The 13,456-nt window shown below is 36.9% G+C and overlaps 1 protein-coding gene across 4 annotated transcripts in view; it reads right to left on the bottom strand.

Annotated features, from left to right (window-relative positions):
• The window catches only part of TRMT9B (tRNA methyltransferase 9B (putative)), a 120,431-nt gene that overhangs the window by 83,904 nt on the left and 23,071 nt on the right, over nt 1-13,456 (bottom strand). For 3 of the 4 annotated variants that reach the window (XM_051790341.1, XM_051790338.1, XM_051790337.1), the window contains exon 4: nt 12,344-12,433. The gene's annotated coding sequence lies outside the window, so the exon portion shown is untranslated. Of the gene's footprint in view, nt 1-12,166; nt 12,434-13,456 lie in introns of all 4 variants that reach the window. The other variant, XM_051790339.1, reaches the window with a different exon arrangement.

The raw sequence follows: 13,456 nt of genomic DNA, 5'->3' as shown, positions 1-13,456 counted from the left end.
GTTTTGATCAAGTCAGTACCTGAAGGAGAACCTACAAGAATCATAGAACCATAGAAAGGCTTGGGTTGGAAAGGACCTCAAAGATGATCTAGTTCCAACCCCTCCACCATGGGCAGGGATGTCACCCACTAGACGAGGTTGCTCAGGGGCCCACCCAACCTGGCCCTGAACACCCCCAGGGATGGGACATCCACAACTTCGCTGGGCAACCTGTTGCAATGTCTCATCACCCTCACAGTAAAGAGTTTTTTTCCTAAAATCTAATCTAAATCTCTCATCTTGTAGTTTAAAACCATTCTCCCTTGTCCTGTCACTATCTGCCCACGTAAAAAGTCACTCTCCCTCTTTTTCATAAGTTCTCTTTAAGTACTAGAAGGCTGAAATGAGGTCTCCCAGGAACCCTCCCTTCTCCAAGGTGCCATTCTTTTCTGTCTCAGAGACTTGGTGTGCTTGGGGAGAATAAACACATCCAGCTTCTTTAATAAATGTTTCTGGGATTATAAGGGAGCAAAGAGGCTCAGAGGAACAGGCAAAACATAAAATATTTCATTCCTACCAAGCAGCAGTCAGAACCGGGTGTCCAGCCTGAGAATATTCATAAGGTGCAGTTCCTTCAGAGTTACACGGTGTATCTTGAAATCAGTTATATAAATTGCTTGTGTGGAAGACATTATCCAATGAACAGAAGAGATTCACTGGCATAGGGCAAAGCTTTTGGCAGAATACAAGTGTACCTAGTCATGCTACAACAAGAACCTACATCTTTTCTTTGATCTGGCCAATTTTTTAATAATACAAGCTATTTTTTTGAGCTATTCTCTTGAAGTTGAAAAGGAGCTAAAACCATAGGTCAAGTGAAACCATGCCCCTGATTTCCTACATAAAGTTTTTCAATTGCAACTTGGTGTGATTTTTTCAAATTTGAATTATTATTAAAGTAAACAGACCACTAAAAGTCTTCAGGAAAATTATTTTCTCTTCTTAATGTAGCAAGGATCTCCTTAAACTCTGGTAGTAGAATTAAGCTTTCAGTTAATATTTACTGTCAAACTGGTTCTTAAATTAAAAACTCTATATTTGCTATGCTCATATGTAACGTAGGCTTCTAAACATGTAATAGCTATGAGATTAGCAAACTAGAAGATGTACATTTGGATGCAAAATATAAAACATCTCAACATCTAAAAAGAAAATTATAAAGTTCTAAGAACAGCTTCTAGTAAATAAAGCAGGACATGAAGTAGATGTTATCAACAACTTTACAAAGCATCCAAGTTTTCCTTAGTACTGAAGCTTTGATACTTTGGAGCAAGAATTTCCAAAGTTTTATTAATGGCAAGACTCTTTATAGATGGGAAGTCAGGCAAGGGGCCGCAATAACAACATTTAAAGTGAAGCATCACCATAGTTCTGGTAAACTCTAGAAGAGGCATTGCTGCAGTTTTTGATGTCATAAAGACTAGTAAGAAAGGCTGGAGAAGCAGCTGAAGTCTCGAAGGTATGTGTCCCATCTCAGGATGACATTTCTTGACAGACACAGTGCTTCTGCCTCTAACTTTCACAGCCCCTACCCTGGGAGGAACCAGACAATAACAAAGGCCCAGCACTGTCTCGGTTCTCTCCTGACAATGACGACAGTTAAAGAAACGCTTGAAGAAATTCTGTTTCAAGAGCCCCTGCTCAGTAGGTCCACTAAAAATATTATAATGAGATTATTATATTTTTTCATTTAAAAACCCTAAAAGGTCATCTTCTATGCCATAAAAGAGGCTAATTTTTCAATGACCTTGAACTAATATTGACATGGTATCTCCAAATGTACTACCTAAAGAGAGAATTTCCTCTTTTACCAGATTTATGTGTTTTATAAGATGTATGATTTCCTTTTAAAAACTGATAATCATAACTAAAGCCTACTATCATCCTTTTAAAACATTTAAAAGAAAATCTGTAAAATGTTACAATAATATCTATACAAAAAGCTAGTTTGAGAGTTTGACAGCAACTGTGTATTTCGAAAACCAAACATTTTTATACATTAGGTGACTGTGATCTCTTCTTGTCTATATTAAGATTTATCTGTTTCCTCAAGTAATAAAAAAGAACTGAAGGAACAACAAATGGTACTATTAATGTACAAACTGTCCATATAGCTCGAGTTTATATCTTTCTTTATCTTTTCTCCCCTCTCACTTTATTCTCTATTAGCAAGTCAACTTTTGCACTTGTTGGTGTGTGGAAAAGATTATACGCATAAACCAATTAGAGGATTGGAAGCGCATTCCTCCTATAAGCTAGAAAACTAGTTTACTCATGGTGAATGAGCTAATTGAGTACTAACAAGCTGGCAAGCTTTTTATATACCACCACAGACAACTAGAATAGTCAGGCACAGAATCTAATCTATTACATAAGCATTACACAAGGACATTAACTGGCTCTTTCCTGCAGCAATGCCAAATCTAATTCAGATATGCTCTGGGTTTCATTATATCACATCCTGCGTTAGCAGTTAATATGGAAGACATAACTGACACAGGTTATGTGTAAGAACTTCTGCCAAATAAAGCATATTTCTGAAGAAGCTGTCAAGGTACTAAAAGCTACAATTGTAGTTCCACTGCACTTTTCTCGAGGTCAGAAAATTACTATGAATACTGGACTTCCTCCATTAAATCTTTATCAGAGTAAGCATTTACCTAATGATCTCAAAAAGCAATAAATTCTATTCTAGAAATTGATGAGCCTCAAAAGATCGAGAGATCTAGTTTAGAATGGAGCTTATTGTCAGAGATCAGCTGATGTATCAAGCCCACACTTAGCTCCTGCCCAAAGTGAATCCTTCTGTCAAACGTCACTAATATATTAACAAGTAGCTCTTGTACAAATGTTCCCCCTTAACCTCTGCTAAATCCTGCTTATCCCTGGAACATGTCCCTGATGACAAGGTTGAGCAGCTGGACAAATTATGGCTCTGTTTTTTCATTTAACTGGAAAGGTTTTCAAAGAAATAATTAAACAATAAAGCAAACTGCACTTGGTGGGCATGTTTTTCTGAAATCTATGAGATAAAATCCTAAGTCTGAAAATGTCAAAGGCAGGGTTCGCTTGACAAAAAATAGTAGCAGTGGCCATGGCAGATCAACAGATTCAAAGGCAGATTAAAAGGAGAGAGCAGAAGAAGCAGCCTCTGAACATGGGTGTAATGCCATTGAAATAGACGTATTTTCCATCATCTACCTTTGGCTTTGCAAGGTCCTAGTTCCTTAGGAGTTCTACATAAATTGTGTACTCACACTTTTAAGTGAAAAAAAAAAAAACCAGGATGGGAGAGGGAATGGTAATTGGTCTCTGCATTTGCCTTGCTTCCTTTCTGTCATATATATTTTTAATCCAAGTTTTTTACCAATCAGGCTTCTATAGAAAAATTAAATACATTAATTGTGAAGAACGTGCTGTCCAGAGTGAACATCAGAAAGCATTAAAGAGGGAAAAATGCTCTTGTATTCATCCTAACTTCAATAAATTGAGTCTCTAATCTTTGTTTGTGTTAGAAATCAGATCAGATACGGATCTAAGATTCACAAGACTTTCTAGCGAAATAAAATGTGAGAAAAAGCAAGCAAACCAGAGCTCTAATTTAACTGCGATAGCCGTAGGACTTAAACAGCAATAGAAGTAGAACAAGCCTAAAAACACAGAAAGATCAAAGAAAAAGCACTGTAGTGAGTCAAGGATGCAACAAGCAGTGAGCATAGGCATGTTGTCAAGGCCAGACTCAGCAACAAGAATCAGTCCAATTCCTTAAAGAGTGACACCACTTTGGCTAACAAAACAGAAGCAATAACAAACATGTTAGCTAACCTCTCTTTGGAGTTATTATCATGCTGAATAAGCATATGTGATCTGAGGGATTACATCTGGTTTAGATCAACAACGAGAGACAAAGGAATCCCCTGGTGTATCTAACGGGCTGTGCATGAGTGGACATCTATTCCAGAAGTCTTACAGCTGCTTACATAAAATTATTCAGTAAAAATAAGTTCCATGCCATACCATGGGGTTATTTTTCAGAATGCACAATCTCACTCACACGGCAAAACAAAAGTGAATCAGCAAATAATTTCAGAAGAGGCCTGTACAATCTAATCCTGCACTGTGAATGTGGGAGATGAAAGAAAGTGTTAACAGAAACAAGATAGCATATGGGGCTGAGAGATATGCAAATATTAGAAAAATCACAAATAACCTCATACATTAGAGACAGGACTATGGTTTTCCAAGTCCCTATATAAAGATACACCATCTTCTGAGAATGCCTAGATACAAGAGAAAAAATATTGCAGAATGTCTAGAAACAGTATCTTCCTAAACCAGTACAAACACAAAACAATCCAGAAAGGAGACTGTAATATATAATAAAGAAAAGAAATAAAAGAAGAACAAAACCCCCAACTCTAATAGTATTACAAACAGTGACAGCTAATGGTTTTGACCAGCAAATGACACACTGCACCAGAAATGCCTTCAAAAAACAGGGTACACCACCATCTGCTTATGTAAGCATCCAACTGAAGCTACTTTTCAGGAACAAGTCTTAAAATGTACACTGAATTTTCCTTCAGCCATGAGGGGTAATCAGCAAGAACTATGTCTCTTGGGAAAATACGAACTAGATGCCAAAGCAAAATTGACTGTAGAACTGTGAGATCAGAATCTTTCTATAGGAAAATAAAACCAGTAAGACAACGCAGAAAAATAAAATTGCCAACGGTATCTATTAAATTTGAAATTAAAATCTGGGTGTTCTAGAGTTAAAACATTATTTCCCAAGAGATCTATATATACTGTGCTTTACCTGAATGTTGAACAATCAAAATGCTAAGCACTATTACAAGGAGAGACTCAGTGGACATAACTCTCAAACTAGGAGAATATTTCCAGAATTACTCTTAGGTCTGTGGACAATAGAAGAACTAAAGCAACAGCATTTGTCCTATCATCACAAAACAATGACTCTCTCTTCTCTTCCTTTTTGTTTTCTTTCTTCTACTGCAAGAATGAAAATAGAAACTAGCTGCCTGAAACAGATGCACCAAGTTCTTAAGAGGTAAATTAAATTAGGGATATGCAAGCATGGTAGTTGTCACAACAGCAAATTCTAAGATTCAGGATGGTATTGAATTAAAGATAACTAGGCTTTCAGAAAAATCACATGATGCCTGCACATTATGCCAGTTCTGAACTTACTAAAAAAAAAATCCTCCAGTGCAATTGCGGAATTTCACCTGATTCCTTACACTGCAAACTTTGTATATTTTCTAGTGGGAGAGCAACTAGCAGCATATTCCTTAGCAGCATCCTTCAAAACAGAGCAGCACTGAACACAAACAGAAAAAGCAGTTAAATCAGCCTAGCACATTTTAGACATTTCTTGGTAGGCACTGAATTTTATATAGGGATTGACCCTAAACTACCAGTCACTCGTCCATATTCAAAGTCCTAGGTGTCTCGTAACATGAGATAAACCATATTCATAACAGATAAGCTTTCATCTCTCAGTTGTTTATTGTGTCAAACAACCTCATTATGGCTGATAAACTCTCCACTTCTGTGCCTGGAGTCACTTTGCAAGACATGGAATAGAAGAGAATTGTTCACGCAAGACATGACAAATGTATTATTCTTGTTCTACAGGAAAATGCTTACCAAAAAAACCCAAAATTAAAAGAAAGAGCAGATGGAATACTGAGCTAAGTCACAAGCTACTGCAGAAAAGGCAGGACAAAGATAATGATCAGAACAGGATGAAGAAATTTCAGAACCAGTTCTGAAAATACATAGGCCAGTTCCCTGACAAAATTCCAAACTGCAAGGAGGGATACAAAAGATAAATAAAAAAAGAATTTGGAAGTTTGATGCGTTTGCTCTCGCAAGAGTAAGTGTAATTGAATTCTTAACTAGCATTTTCACAAACAGGTCGTAATAATAAGAAAAAATTATTTTCTCTCTATCTGGCCAGCACAGCTAATTTTCATAATTTTGTTTTTTAATTGCTGCAGTAATCAGACTTTTCAACACTATTATCAATGTGGTGCTGACAATGAATTTTTTTTTAACCTCCAAACACAAGAGCAAAAAGCTTCTGTCAGTTATCTTTGAATTTTCTCTTAGACCTTTGATTTTACATACACCACATCCAAACACATAACTTCTCTGAGATATTCGGTATATTCAAAACAAAACAGGATTATTTATAAAGCATCATAATTTCATTTTGCCCAACTACCTTTTCACCTAGATTTTTGTCTGACTTCCTCATATCTAAAAAAGAGAAAGAATACTGATGTTTGAGGGAAAGATTAAAGAAAAAAAACAAGTGTCTGAGCAGCAGGAATGATTTTTGTCTTCCTTGATTAGCAAGCAAAGGAAAATTAGCTATCAAAATATGCATTGTTTTGAGGCATCTTCAGACAGATTTCAAATTTCTTTCCCTCTCTGTCATTATTAGTTTGGTAAGCAACATCTTACCTGGCCACACAAGATCCTCCAGATCCACTCCTGGTGAGGCAATATCCAACTGAATGGAATAAGGGAACTGGGCTCACATATTCCTGTTGGTCTAGCCACAATCTTATAAACCCAAAATAGAAGTAAATAATTTTGAAGGAAAAATTTTAAGCAATATAGCCAAACCTTTGTAAGGCCACTGGCTTTGTGTCAGTCTTCAGGGTTTCATTATGCTTTAATAAAAAAAATAAATATCAGCATTAACTGAGTATGTTAGACATATTTTTTTAATCTAGTCAATTGCAATGTAGAACTGCTCAAACAGAAGACTTCACGAAAACTGAAAACAGAGAGTCTTGCATTTATTGCAAACACAATATTTTGTCCACACATCCCAAACAAACTCTCCCCTTAGTCTCCAAAGCCTCACTGTCTGTAATGCTCTACAGGATTTCTGCTCACTCCTCTTCCACGCCTCCTCCCATTCACTGTCTGCAAGACAAATTTTCAATTTAATCTCCATAAGATAACTGAGACACACTTTGGAAAATCCAGGATTTCATAATTTAGGTGTCTCTAAAATAATATTAATAATGAACAGCTTTCCTATCTATTATCTGAGCTCTGCAACCGCAGACAAACAATATAGCAGCAATTTATATCCATGGAAAGATGGAGAAAATAATCCTGGAAACCATTTCCAAGCACATGAAGGGAAAGAGGGTGATTGAGAGCAGTCAACGTGGGTTTGCAAAGGGGAAATCACGCTTTACCAATCTGATAACCTTCTAAAATGAGGTGAATTAGCCTCTTGGATGCAGGGAAAAAGCAGCTAAAGCTGTTTACCTCAACTTTAGTAAGGCTGACCCTATAACATCCTCATAGGCAAGCTGACAAGTTAAAGGTTAGATAATTACACAGTGAGAGAGATTGAAAATTGACTGAATGGCCAGGCTTGGAGGGTGGTGATCAGCAGCACAAAGTCCAGTTGGAGGAAAGTCACAAGTAGTGTAATCCAGGGATCATTACTGGGGCTAATACTGTTTAACAGCTTCACTAATGATCTGAATGATGTGACGGAGTGCAGCTCAGTAAGTTCACAGATGAAAAACTGGAAGGAGTGGCTGAAACACCATGTGGTTGTGCTACCACTCAGTGGGACCTTGACAAGTTGGAGAATTGGTTCAAGAGGAACCTCATGAATGTTAATAAGGGGAAATGCAAAGTCCTGAAGAAGACTGTGAAGAAGAATAAACTCAGGCATCATATACACTAGGGGTCAACCTGCTGGAAAGCAGCTCTGCAGAGAAGGCCCTTGGGGTCCCGGTGGACAACAAGCTGATCACAAACCAGCAGTGCACCTTCAGAGAAATAAAGGCCAACACCATCCTGGGCTATGAAGAGCAATGCCTACAGGTCAAAGGAAGTGATCCTTCCCCTCTATTCAGCACTGGTGTGGCCATAATTTGGAGCACTGCATGACCAGGTCTGGGCTCCCAAGTACAAGAGAGACATGGACTTAATGGAATGAGTCCAGCACAAAGACGATTAAGGGACTGAAGCATCTCTTGTATGAGGAGAGGCTGAAAAAGAGGAAAAAGGAGGAAAAAGCTCAGGTTCATCAATGGGCATAATGGGTTGGGGGGGTATAGTTCAGTTGCAGAGTATCATCCATACTCATCATGAGGGAAGTTGTACTAGAAGAACTTTAAAGGTCTCTTCCAACCCAAACTATTCTATAATTCTATAAATACTTGATGCGAGGGAACAAGGTTGAGGGAGCCAGACTTTGCAGTATTGGCCAGCACCAGGTCAAGTTGCAATGGGCACAAAGAAAAACACAGGAGAGTTCATCTGAATACAAGACGACACTTTTTTACTGTGCAAGTGGTCAAATACTGGCACAGGTTGCCCAGAGAGGCTCTGGAATATCCACCTCTGGCGATATTAAAATCTAATGACCACAGTTCTGGACAACTGTTTCTAGCTTACACTGTTTGAGCACGGGGGTTAGTCTAAATGATCTCAAGAGTTCCCTTTCAAACGACATGATTCTGTGATTTTCTTGACATACATTAAGACTAGAAACAGTTTTTCCCAAGTGCAAGGCAATGGTCCTAGTACCAGGGGATTGGTTGTCAGAATAGAGACTTTCCAACCTGCCTATCTGACATAGGCACATGAATGAATAAGTGAAGTTGATGAGTCAAGGATATCCTAAAAGCAGAAAAGGGTGTTTTCAGATAAACCCCTGGGCTATTGTCCCTGCTTATATTAAAAGGAGATTGGTAAGGACATGCTTTGAAGAGTTCTATCACTGAGTGGATAATTATGTAAGTTGCATACTGTACTACTGCAATTTTAATAGGGAACACACTGTCAACACCATCTTTATAGGCAGCAGACTACAATCCCCAGGCAAGATAAAATCTGCTTTTTTCACCAAGTTTCTGCAGGCATTGTGGAGCAAGCTGACTTGGAAACTGCTGCCTAGTGCCTAGAGGAAGATAATTCTTACAGCTTGCTTCACAGGCCTGGTTGGAAGTCAGCTGAAACTTGGGAGGAACCAGAAGCAGATGACTTGCTGATTTGTGTTACCTTGTCTCTTTGCTTTATGCTTTTGCCTTGTGAGCAAGGTAGCAGGTTTTAAAATCATACTTAACTTATTTTCCAAGAACTTGACAAACTATGACTTTGATACTGTGGGTTTTGGCATGGCTGAAAAAACCCAGGAAAGTGCTTGATATTTCAATTCCAAAATGTTATCTCTGCATAATCTAGAGTATGAATTTATAAAAGGCCGGCTGTTACATGTTATGCAACTCTAACCCAATATTTAATTGCATTTAAGGAATTTTGCACTCAGTAAGGGGATATAAACTGAGAATTACCCATACAGACAGGCTTTACAGCAGAACAGCCCATACCCTACATTATCACTTATAATTTAATTAAACAAATAATTGTTGCTAGAATATTGCAGTACTTGTCAGATCATTCATCATCTGCTGTTTTATCAGCAATGATATAAAAATTAGCCAACAACCATCATTACTTGTGTATATTTAGGAGGAGGTTAATTTCAACCAATCAAAAGGGATTTCATAATTAAAATATTTAAAGATGTGCAGGAATCCTGACACTTCAAAAATTCTAAAATTATGTGCATGAGAAAGGTAAGAGATTGTACATACAAATGATGAGGTATTCTCTTTATACATAAAAATAGAGCTGAAAAGCTGAAGATTTACGTAAATGGATTAGGAAAGCTGTCGATTTCTCTCCCATTTGCTTTGTTTGCAGATTTTACAGTGCCTTGATGTTACAGCAATAAACGAGGATGACTGTGTTTAGCCCATTTACCTTCTCTTGCAAGGACAAATCCACATTAAGCATCTCAACATAAGGAAGAACACAAAAGACCACTGCAGCAAAGTATCAACATAAGGGTTGGACGATTTAATACAAACTGTGTTGTCTGGCAGAAACTTGCAGTATCTGGAGCCACACTTTCTAGTTTTGGCATGGCAGGGAATATACTGCCCTGTTCTCATAGTTACTTTCACTAGAAAACATGCAAAGACATCAACAAAGTAATATTGATTGCAGTATCACTAATTCACTAATATCACAATATATCACAATATGACTAATAGGTTGCCCAGAGAAGCTGTGGATGCCCCATCCTTGTGGGTGTTCAAGGCCAGGTTGGATGGGGCTTTGAGCAACCTGCTTTAGTGGGGGGTGTCCCTGCCCACGGCAGGGGGGTTAGAAATAGATGATATCTAAGGTCCCTTCAAACTCAAACCCTTCATGATTCTGTGATTGTAATTCTCCCATGATTTTTACTCTCAAGATCTTTCATATTTTGCCACCCCATCCCAAAGGAGATGGTAGTAAAAAAAAACCATGAAGAGGAAATCAACAGCTCCTAAGCCCACATGGGTGGGGTGCTAAGGGGGCATAGAAGCACAAGCCAAACAGTGGCAGATCAACAAGTTTTAAAATATTCTAGCTATATTTAAATAATGTGACAACTGCTTAATTTTGCAAGCATCAATACAGGTCAACCTTGACTGGAAGGCAAAAACATTCTATGTTTGTAATATTTACCTGAGTATGAGCTTAGTAAGCAGACCCAGATTTGAACAAATTTCACTGCTGAGAAGTCAGCAGGTACCACATTTAAACAGGGCATGCAAATGAAAGCTATTATTATTCTTTGCTAATTGTTGAGTTTCCAAGTGACCTCAGTATTTTACTGCAAAAGACAGGAATAATGAATTATCTCAGCTTGAAACGTAAAATAAATGGGAGTATATCAGAGTATATTATAATTCATAGTTCCCAAACTACACTGTAACTCCTGATTTTTCAATCATCCTTTCCTCTTCAGAGTTTTATAAAGCCTCTTCAGAAACAGTTTTGTGATTGTGTTTATTCTGCCTGTTGAAGAAACTGTCCAGTCATTAACAGCTTGATTTGTTGAGGTAACACTGACAACATGACATTTGATATTAGACAAAAATTGTAAATTTGATGTTAGAAAGTTTTGCCAGGTAAAATATATCAGTGCTATACTACTGAAATAATCTGTAAATAGTTCTTAAAACTGATATTAAAAAGTTATGACAGTGTTATGCTGGCCACAGTGTTCTAAGTGTCTTCTCTAATAAGCAAGGAAATTCATAGTTTAATTTAATAGTGTAGCATGCCCTGAGGAGAGAAAAAGTATTTTCAACAAAGAGAAAACATCTGCAAAGACACTTATTTATAGAGCCATGTGATAAACAGACTCATGTGCTCATTAAGTTAAAAAAAAATAACATTCTTTTCTGATGAATTAACAAAGCTACCATGTATCGTAACTTAATAAATCTGAGTTTCAAGATTTCTCATTTCAAGATTTCTCATGTATTTCTTTGGCTTTCCTTTCCTTTATATATCAACCTTCTCCGTACTGTAACATAATTCACTATTCTGGTTTGAAAAGCAGTCAGACATGTTTTTAATTTCCACCACAAGCAAACTAAGCTTTGTTAACAAGTGGACTTTCTTCTGTATAGCACTTTTAAATCAAAGATTGCAAAGGTTAGCAGGAGGAGAATCTACAGAGTCAGAGAACTGAAAAAAACCAAAATGACTATTTTTTATTTTATTTTCTTATGCAAGCTTCACGGCTGAGATCCAGTTCTCCTACTCTGAAAGCTATTCTGAGTCAACAACACAGTAGACATTTTGGAGAAGTTACAACAAATGAAAAATATGAATTCTTATTACTGCATCTTATACCTTACAAAAAGGTTCTGTTTCAAGAAAATTTTCACCAAAAGTTATTCAGAAAATACTTGCAAAACCAGAATAACTAAGAAAATATGCTTTTTCCTTTGACTTTTTTGGACACCAAATATGCTGTCAGAAGGCAACTGGCTAAGCAACAACTAGCAGGGTCATACATGTTTGCAGATATAATGTTTAGAATTGTAGGCAGGAAAAAATAGAAGAATTCAATAAAAATAAGGTAGATAATTCTCAGTCTGAAGAACAGGAAAAAGTTTCTCACATGTTTGGACTTCTGCTAAGGGACAGTTTGTCAAGGAATACAATTGCAACTCTCATCCTGGGGCATTTAATGTTCAAAAGCTGAATTACTCACAGTAAAGCACAGGCAGGGAGAGGGACTGCAAGGCCCAAAGACCCATCTTGTCTTCCATGACTTTACAGCAAAGTTACTAGATGTGAGTTCCAGCTCATCTCCCAGGTTTAATGAAGAATCAGAATCAACTGTTACAGAATCACCAGTTTTTTAGACACGTTCCTCCTTCAGACATACCATAGCTTTGGTGAATGCAGATCACTCAACAGGAAAGTCAGGCAAGTTTTGTGGGACAAGTGTTATCTTCTACAAGACCACCTGACGTAGCTGGAAAAAAAAGAAAACAACCAAGTTTAGGGCACACCATTATTTCTTCTGGTTTGAAAGGGCAAATAAAGGTTTGAACAAATGGATCCAAGTTTATTTTACCTATTTTTTAAAACTGCGCAATTTCGAAGAAAAATGAGATTCCTCTATGGCAAGGGAGAGCCAATGAGGTAATTAATATGGCAAAGAACAACACAGAGAAACAGAACTACTACTGGTAATATTAGAGGTTCTTGTGAAAGACAAAGAAAGAAATTATGTGGAAATTATTACAGATGTTAAAAAAAATTAAACACAAATAACCATCATGGAATTCAAATGTCATGAGACACAAAATTGATTACTGTTTCCAAGAAAATATCAAGAGAAATAATTTTTTTGGTAATTCCATTCCAGATGAAAGAGTGATTTATTAACACTGAAGAATTGTACAGTAACTGAGCCCTGAAACCACTCGGTAAATCATTTAACAGAGTTTGGCAAATAGTATCAGGAAATGCTTAAAAAATGTCTCTCCCCTTCAAGACACAAATCACTGCATTATGAGTCTGAGATACTAAAAAATTCTTTGTGTTAGTATTATTTATTATAAATAATAAATATGAACTATTCCAAATTTTATTTAATTTCAAGTTACTAAAACTTTTTCTACATTTTAAATTTATATCTTTTAATCTTCTTGTTTTATTTATTTTTCCCAGAGTTAAACAGTTGATCACATACCAACTACAGGAGCTGACATGGAAATGTAAGGTACAGCAGGAAGTGACATATGTAATTCCTTAGGTAATCTCTGATCCTCTATCAGGGTCAAAGCATGAAATTTCTAATAAAACACTATTTCAGAAACTAACATTTTTCAGATGAGACTAAGATTCTTGTCCTAACAGCTTCAGTAAATTTTAAGAAGTTATTGGAAGAGATACCCATTCCAATGTCAAGATGTGAATCTCATGTAAAGGTGCATTTTTTGTCTCTCAGATCTTTGCACTGCAGTATCAACTAGGCATTATGCATTAATTC

Source organism: Manacus candei, unplaced genomic scaffold, assembly GCF_025592945.1.
Source record: "Manacus candei isolate 608988 ecotype Guabito, Panama unplaced genomic scaffold, ASM2559294v1 h1tg000028l, whole genome shotgun sequence".
In the NCBI taxonomy this organism is placed as follows: Eukaryota; Metazoa; Chordata; class Aves; order Passeriformes; family Pipridae; genus Manacus; species Manacus candei.
Note: the sequence above shows the minus strand (reverse complement) of the source record. Positions and strands in the feature narration are given on the sequence as shown.